Consider the following 9,726-nt stretch of genomic DNA (forward strand, 5'->3'; position numbering starts at 1 on the left):
AAAGTGAAAGATTGTAAAATTAATTTTTGAGCTCTCATTGGGATTTCAACTCAGAGCCATGTACAACAAAGGCACATGCGGTAGCCAATAGACCAACGGAGACGATTTCCACAGTTCTAGACTAGAAACGTATCGGAATTCTTCCTTGGCTAAAACTCGAGAAAATAATTTATTTGTCAACCGATAAACATACATTTAAAACAAACTCAAGCATCGTGAGTCTTAATTTGATTTAAACTTACAGTTACAAGGTAATGCGCAAGTCTCTAAACCATAAACCCTTAATTTATCTTTGTCATTGGCATCGTTATTCCTGCGTTTTACATGTTGTTCCTGTCTTATAACGAAATCAAATAAAGCGTAATTAATTTTTATACAATCTGCTTAATACATAGTAGACTCACTACTCACTTGCGTGCTACGTTGTTTTTAAATTGTAAAATTTTCATGCATATGTCATTATCCAGTAGCGTAGCCAGGATGTGTGTTTTGAGGAGGGGACAAGTGCTGTTATAGGTACATATAGAAAAATTACAAACAAAAAGTATATAACATAAAAATAGATATATAAATACAAACATCAAAGTACCAAAGTACATTGTCGGGCCTCTTTGGTGGGCCCTCTGGGCCCCACTTTCCTATGCCACTGTCATTATCCAAAATACATCTGCATTACTGCAAGAATAACCATTCCTGCATTCAATAACAATTACATAATTTATGGCGTTCTTTATTAAGCGAAACAGATTAGGTTACTTATAGCATGTAAACTGCAACTTTTAGAAATCATTGGATACACTGCAGAATGACGCTCTCCGCTCCCCTGTCTCACCGTGCTTGCCAAGAAACTGATGTAAACACAACACCAGCGCCCTCCTCGAAAAACCGCACTAATATCCTGGTCAGGACCAGCGAACGTGTGCGGGCGGCAGGTTTTGGAACTAAAATACAAACAACAGTGTTTCTAACCGGATTACTTGTAATTAATCTATCACAGTTACTATTGTCCAGTTCGTAATGAACCACTTCAAGCATATGTTCAAGTTAAGAGAAACACAGTTTCAAAATTTATAGAAGTTATTTCCAGAACGCTTTAAGGGACTGAAAAAAAAATACATGCACCCTCCATATTAATTTGGCAATAACATGCGAATAAACTAACCTCAGTGTTGTACAGAGAAACACTAAGAACTTCGTAGCATTCGAGTGTAACGAATTCCTACTTCTCCTATTAACAAAACCTTGAAGTTCATCTTTGTGAATCAAAGTTATACTTTGACAACTGCGCTTTCATTGTTTAAACCAAGATCTATTGAGTAGTTTTGAGATAAAACGTCTTCGAAATTGCGACCAAGTTGGACCATGTGATCTCCGATCAATTGTCTAAGCAGTTGTAATGCGCCGCTAAAATTGATCTGAACCTTAGCGCATTACATGATATTTGGACAAGTAGCAATTTGCATTCTTGTCTGTATCAGAGGATTTAAATTTAAATCAAGACATTTTTCGAATCGAAAAAAAATGTTTTTAAGAATATAGAGAATATAAAATGGAAGTATCAACCCTGCGAATTATTTTATGAATTTAATCTTATAGTGTCGAGGGATTGACAAGTGCGAAACTATTGTGCCAAATTTTAATTAACTTTCCAGTAAGTGTTGAGGATTATTTTACAGTAAGGCATGAATAAAATATAATGGATTTCTGAAGCTATTATTTAGCTCAGGGGATTCTATCCCCTCTCCAAATTCTACACACCATCACGTCTAAACTTTCGACATGAATTTATAAATAGTTATATTATAAAATAAAATGTCTCATCAAAATTTTCTGTGGTGCATGCTGCATGAATATAATGAGTAGACTTGATAACATGTGTTTGTAGCTGCTATTAAAGGTACTAAATTTTCTTGCTGCTTAACTTGCATAGGTTCTATAACTTATAAATATGGATGGTGTCATGACGATTCTGGAAGAGCTCACTAAAATACGTCAATTGTATTTTTTTAAGTTAAAAATGTAGATATTATGATATAAATAAATATATATATATATATAAATGAAAGTATATAAAAAAGATAATTATGTTAATATAAAAGTTGCCTATAAGTGCACAGATATATTTATAAAAGATGATAAAGTAAAACTTCGTATATTTGATGTACATGAGCGTAGGAACGTCAGATAGTACCAATCAATGGTTGAGTGAAAATAGAAATGAAATGAACTACTGCAAGATATGCACAAGCAAGACACTAAAGCGAGCTATATACACTTAAATAAATATAAAACAAGCTACAAATGTAACTAGATGTAATCGAAAGAAAACCAACTTAACCTAAATACTATTCCTAGTACATGCAAGCACACGCACAACCGCAAAACTACTTGACAAATTTAATGATATGGAATTATTATTCATAATGTGATTATTACTGTATTTACTTTCGTTTCCACAATATACATTTCAATGATATAATGTGTACAGAATCATTAAAAAGCTCTTAGAAATTAAGTTTAGTTAACGTTGTATGGTTTTGGTACAAACCAGTTCAATTTGATTACGTTCTGGAACATTTAATTACATTTGCCAGACGTTGTGAATTTTAGATTCCCACTACGTAACATCCATCTCTACCACGAATCTATAATTTTCCTCGGATAAAGAAGGGGAACATCGGCGACTCCGTTACTGGGCCAGAGGCTCAGGTCTTCTCGTAGAGGATTCTGTGCCTTTATTATCTTATTATAACGCCTAACTCATTGGAAGTCAGATACTGTTTTGTGTTGTCTGTCTTGTTGGAGTAGTAAAGGATCCTGAAACGACATCTGTAAATCCATCCATGGCAAGATAACACTGGAATAGTTAATGACGTCTAGGCATGAGGGCGTTAGTGAGAGTTAGCGCATTACATTTTTGGCGTCCCAAATCCAGGATATGGTTGTTATGGAGACCAGATTTTGGCAACCTTAATTGGTGTGATATGACAATTACAATCTAGGTATTGATGTTATGAAGCGTACGGGAATAATTTTCATCTTTTCATGTGTTTATGTCTAGCAACGTTTCTGTAAAAAAAAAAAAAAAAAAAAAAAAAAAAATCCAATAGTTATCTCCAATAATTTTACAAACTATTCAAGTTTTTGATTTGAAGTCCAGTATATATTTGATGGTGTTATACGATGGTGTTAGAAGACGAGGAAGGGAAAGCCCTCAGAGCTAACAAGTAATAAATAAATATGGCACTGAACAGTGTACAGGGTAAGTTATTAAGCGAATATTGCAGAGACAGTGTTCGTGAGGTGGACACTGTGCAAACGTTATTATTTAAGAATGGCAGAATGAGTGTTGGTGAAATAAAAGGTGATAATTCGGTGAAATCGAATAAGAATAGTAAGTCTAGCCATACGACTAAGAAAAATAAAGAAGGAAATATGGAAAAAGAAAGAATCAAAGTAAAAGATATAGAGAAAAAGAAGAAGATAGTAAAAGATAATGCAAAAGATATAAAGGAAAAGAAGAAATCAAAGGAAAGTGAAAGTAATATAGAAGATAATAAGAAGTCGAAAACAGAAAGGAAGAAAACAAAAAGCCATACTGATGAAGAGAAGTCGAAAAGAGAAAGGAAGAAAATAAGAAGCGATACTGAAGAAAAGTATGTGAGAAAAGAATGGAAGAAAACTAGAAGTGATACAGAAGATGTTAAGGCTAAAAAGGAAAGAAAGAAAACAAGAGGCGATACTGAAAACGATAATTCGATAAAAGAAAGAAAGAAAACTAGAAGCGATGCAAAAGATGTAAAGGCTAGAAAAGAAAGGAAGAAAACAAAAAGCGATACTGTAGAAGAGAAGTCGAAAACAGAAAGGAAGAAAACAAAAAGCGATACTGAAGAAGAGAATTCGAAAAGAGAAAGAAAGAAAATAAGCGATACTGTAGAAGAGAAGTCGAAAACAGAAAGGAAGAAAAGAAGCGATAGTGAAGAAGAGAAATCGAAAAGAGAAAGGAAGGAAAGATGCGATACTGAAAAAGAGAGTAAAGAAAGAAAGAAGTTGAAATGTTATATTGAAGATGAAAAGAAGCATAAGAGAGACAAGAAAGGAAGTAACAATATAGAAACTAAAAGTGAGAAAGGAAAACCCGATCTGCAAAGCAGAATTGAGAAAAAGAAAGGAGAAATAAAGAAGCCAAAGAGCTATATTGAGAGTGAAAAGAAAGAAGATAGTAAAATAGAAGCTAAAAAGAAGAAAACAAATTCTGATATTGAAAATGAGAAAAGCAAGAAGAGAGAAAAGGAAGAAGGCACTGGTGGAAAAGTTGGAAGAAAAGAGGAGAGATGTGAACCAGAAGATAGGAAAAAATTAAAAGGGAGAGATTTCGAGGACAAACATAAAAGAAGAGAGAAGAAACGTTTAGAGATTAATAAAGAGAGTGATGATCAGTTGGAAAAAAGCTTAAAAGAAATGAAAAGGAAGTCTACAAAAGAGAAACTAATGAAAGTTCACAATAGGACACATGATGAAGAAATTCCGTTTGTTGTTTTTCGGGAAGCAACAACTGAAGAATATGAGACGATAGAGAAAGGTATTGACGAGATTGATTTTAATGAGATGACCCTGTATGAAATTTGGCGGTTTATATTCAAACAGAATATGCAGTTTCTGAAAGAACTGAAAAAGGATACGAGTCTTACTTTGTGTAAATTATCATCCTACTATGATAACAAGATGGACAAAGTGAAAGAATCGAAGAACAGTGAAGTTAACATCGGAAAAATAGATGAAGAAGAGAAACACCAAGATAATTTTATAGACAATGAAGACACTGAAAAGCCAAATATTTTAACTGAAGAACAAATCGAAAATGAAACAATGATTGTAAATGAGGATGGAAGTAACTCTCTCTGTCAAGAAGATAAAATAAATCAACACGTGGAAGAGGATAGCAATTATGAGAAGCAAATACAATTACAGGAGAAATACCAGTTTCACAATATGGGACAATATTATCATGAGGAAAAAGGAAAATATCAAATTGGAAAGAATGACGATATTAACGATGAGAACTCGAAAGAAGAAAGAGAAGCAAGGTATCGATTAAAGAAACAGAAGTATAAGAAAACAAATGTTGACAGATGTGAAAGATATCTAAGGAAGGAAAAGGAACCTGATGAAGTCCATGAAAAGAGAAAATATGCATCAAGAAGGAAAAGAAAAAGAAAATTCGCGGAAAGGAACAGAATGAGGAAAAGAAACAGAAAGAAAACTGAAGTTTCTACATGTTGGACACCAAAGATAAAGAAGACAAGATTCGAAACCCGAAAAAGGACGAGAAGAAGAATGAAACAATTGATAAAATGTGAATTAAGGTTTAGTAAACCAAGATTCGAAAGACAAAGCGGAGAAGTAAGGCGAAAGAAAGAAATAGAAATTCAGAAATGGAAGTGGAGAAAGAAAAGAATGAAATCCAGAAATGAAAGACAAAAGGAAAATAAGAAGAAAAAGATGTGTTTAGGAAAGAAGAAAATGGGAAGGAGGAAGTCAAAAACAGATTGGAAACATGTAAGACATAAAAGGAAGAAAGATTTGGAAGTCACCAAAGGACACAGAAAAATGAAAAATAGAATAGACATTAGTAAATCAAGGTATTCGGACAGACAAGAAGAATTCGTGTTTGATCCAGGTGGATAAACGTTCGATGAGCTTTGTTAATCCATGTTGGTTAATTTTCGTTCAAGTTGATTGTTATAATTTTGTGTTACTTTATTGATTTGTTGTTCATTATGGATTGGTCCCTATATAGTTACAGGAATTTTGAGGAATGATACCTGGTGGAAAATTTTGTTTATACTTCAAAAAATATTTAGATGGAGAAAGCGTGGACACTAAATTTCTGCCAAAAAATGTAATGCGCTAACTCTCACTAACGCCCTCATGCCTAGACGTCATTAACTATTCCAGTGTTATCTTGCCATGGATGGATTTACAGATGTCGTTTCAGGATCCTTTACTACTCCAACAAGACAGACAACACAAAACAGTATCTGACTTCCAATGAGTTAGGCGTTATAATAAGATAATAAAGGCACAGAATCCTCTACGAGAAGACCTGAGCCTCTGGCCCAGTAACGGAGTCGCCGATGTTCCCCTTCTTTATCCGAGGAAAATTATAGATTCGTGGTAGAGATGGATGTTACGTAGTGGGAATCTAAAATTCACAACGTCTGGCAAATGTAATTAAATGTTCCAGAACGTAATCAAATTGAACTGGTTTGTACCAAAACCATACAACGTTAACTAAACTTAATTTCTAAGAGCTTTTTAATGATTCTGTACACATTATATCATTGAAATGTATATTGTGGAAACGAAAGTAAATACAGTAATAATCACATTATGAATAATAATTCCATATCATTAAATTTGTCAAGTAGTTTTGCGGTTGTGCGTGTGCTTGCATGTACTAGGAATAGTATTTAGGTTAAATTGGTTTTCTTTCGATTACATCTAGTTACATTTGTAGCTTGTTTTATATTTATTTAAGTGTATATAGCTCGCTTTAGTGTCTTGCTTGTGCATATCTTGCAGTAGTTCATTTCATTTCTATTTTCACTCAACCATTGATTGGTACTATCTGACGTTCCTACGCTCATGTACATCAAATATACGAAGTTTTACTTTATCATCTTTTATAAATATATCTGTGCACTTATAGGCAACTTTTATATTAACATAATTATCTTTTTTATATACTTTCATTTATATATATATATATTTATTTATATCATAATATCTACATTTTTAACTTAAAAAAATACAATTGACGTATTTTAGTGAGCTCTTCCAGAATCGTCATGACACCATCCATATTTATAAGTTATAGAACCTATGCAAGTTAAGCAGCAAGAAAATTTAGTACCTTTAATAGCAGCTACAAACACATGTTATCAAGTCTACTCATTATATTCATGCAGCATGCACCACAGAAAATTTTGATGAGACATTTTATTTTATAATATAACTATTTATAAATTCATGTCGAAAGTTTAGACGTGATGGTGTGTAGAATTTGGAGAGGGGATAGAATCCCCTGAGCTAAATAATAGCTTCAGAAATCCATTATATTTTATTCATGCCTTACTGTAAAATAATCCTCAACACTTACTGGAAAGTTAATTAAAATTTGACACAATAGTTTCGCACTTGTCAATCCCTCGACACTATAAGATTAAATTCATAAAATAATTCGCAGGGTTGATACTTCCATTTTATATTCTCTATATTCTTAAAAACATTTTTTTTCGATTCGAAAAATGTCTTGATTTAAATTTAAATCCTCTGATACAGACAAGAATGCAAATTGCTACTTGTCCAAATATCATGTAATGCGCTAAGGTTCAGATCAATTTTAGCGGCGCATTACACAGTGTCTTGAGTAACAAAATTCTTTTGCATTGATATCATTTTCGGATGTGCTGCAGAAGTCCGGTCAGAGAGAAACTGATAATCTTTCACCGTCGCACTCGTAACCCCTCCGAAGGAGACTTGGATCCGCCCTTGATTGAGATGGTAGATAAAGATAACTTTCTCTGGTGTCTAACCTGCCATTATTTAGCATGGTTTGGTAATTTTAAAAATTCAGTATTTCTGCCATATTTGGAAAACTTTATTTAAAAGAAATATACCCAGTGTAATATTGGATGCGATGGCAATTGAGGGTTCCTTGTTCTTCCAAGGAATTGAACTCCAGTGAAATTCAGAAAAAAATTAATTACGTATTAAAAAAAGAAATACAAAATATATTTTCAGGGTAACTATTACAGGCATTATGTTGTTATAAAATTAGTGCTACTTCTGAAACCGATAAAAGTGAATAGATATATATTTGAATAACAAAACCACTTGCATAAGTTTTTCTTTCACTGTTATCTCATTGTTCAAAGATACCGGTAATGAAACAATTGGTCGGAAATCACGCGGCCTCTTCTTAACATTAATTCATGAAGAAGAAGGTGAGTGCCAATGTTAGGTACCTAAGTTCAATATTAGCCCCCCCCCCCCCAAAAAAAAGCCACCCAACGTCTTGCAACCATATGTAGCACATTTTAATACTTAGACTTGAAATAAAAATGCAGCTGTTTAAAGATGATTGCCTTTGACTTTGAATTTCATATGTGGACAACAATATAGGGCTTTTCAGATGGAGGAGGGGGAAGAGCAGGTTTTGTTAAACAAGACCGTACATCTAATATGTTTGAACTAGATGCAACTTGTGCTTACGGACTAAACTCAGTCCTCTGAAGTCAATCGAGAAATGATTATGTATTATAGACACAAAGGTAACACTAGGCTCCCAAGCTTTAGAATTATATTGTGTATGAAAACAGATAGTAGAATTAACTCTTTGTCACCTGAGGCATAGAGTCTGGAAGAAATTCAGAGGGAATTCAAGGGGAATTTCTGTAATCATAAATAAAAGTTGTGAATTTATTATGTATTGAAGTAATGATACTTACTCTTAGAACTACACTACCCATACGCTTATGTTTTATCAATACTTTTATTCCACATTTACCAAAAGGATGGATTCCGATAATAATCCTAAAAGAAAGATGCATTGTAATAAGATTTTACAAGTCAATCCCGAAAGGCAAGCTATCAACTCCCGTAGCCCTTTTAAAAAATGAAGGAAAAATTCTTCTTCACTTCCTTTTTCCCCCAAAGAGTTCACATTCATCGACAAAATGAAATGAAATTTCTTTATTTTAACGTCCCATGATTATGCTCTTTATGCTAGAGGAGACAGATGATTAATGAAAGTGAAAGATTGTAAAATTAATTTTTGAGCTCTCATTGGGATTTCAACTCAGAGCCATGTACAACAAAGGCACATGCGGTAGCCAATAGACCAACGGAGACGATTTCCACAGTTCTAGACTAGAAACGTATCGGAATTCTTCCTTGGCTAAAACTCGAGAAAATAATTTATTTGTCAACCGATAAACATACATTTAAAACAAACTCAAGCATCGTGAGTCTTAATTTGATTTAAACTTACAGTTACAAGGTAATGCGCAAGTCTCTAAACCATAAACCCTTAATTTATCTTTGTCATTGGCATCGTTATTCCTGCGTTTTACATGTTGTTCCTGTCTTATAACGAAATCAAATAAAGCGTAATTAATTTTTATACAATCTGCTTAATACATAGTAGACTCACTACTCACTTGCGTGCTACGTTGTTTTTAAATTGTAAAATTTTCATGCATATGTCATTATCCAGTAGCGTAGCCAGGATGTGTGTTTTGAGGAGGGGACAAGTGCTGTTATAGGTACATATAGAAAAATTACAAACAAAAAGTATATAACATAAAAATAGATATATAAATACAAACATCAAAGTACCAAAGTACATTGTCGGGCCTCTTTGGTGGGCCCTCTGGGCCCCACTTTCCTATGCCACTGTCATTATCCAAAATACATCTGCATTACTGCAAGAATAACCATTCCTGCATTCAATAACAATTACATAATTTATGGCGTTCTTTATTAAGCGAAACAGATTAGGTTACTTATAGCATGTAAACTGCAACTTTTAGAAATCATTGGATACACTGCAGAATGACGCTCTCCGCTCCCCTGTCTCACCGTGCTTGCCTAGAAACTGATGTAAACACAACACCAGCGCCCTCCTCGAAAAACCGCACTAATATCCTGGTCAGGTAATAC

The sequence above is a fragment of the Thermobia domestica genome, chromosome 2 (assembly GCF_964235325.1).
Source record: "Thermobia domestica chromosome 2, izTheDome1.hap1.1, whole genome shotgun sequence".
Taxonomy (NCBI): domain Eukaryota; kingdom Metazoa; phylum Arthropoda; class Insecta; order Zygentoma; family Lepismatidae; genus Thermobia; species Thermobia domestica.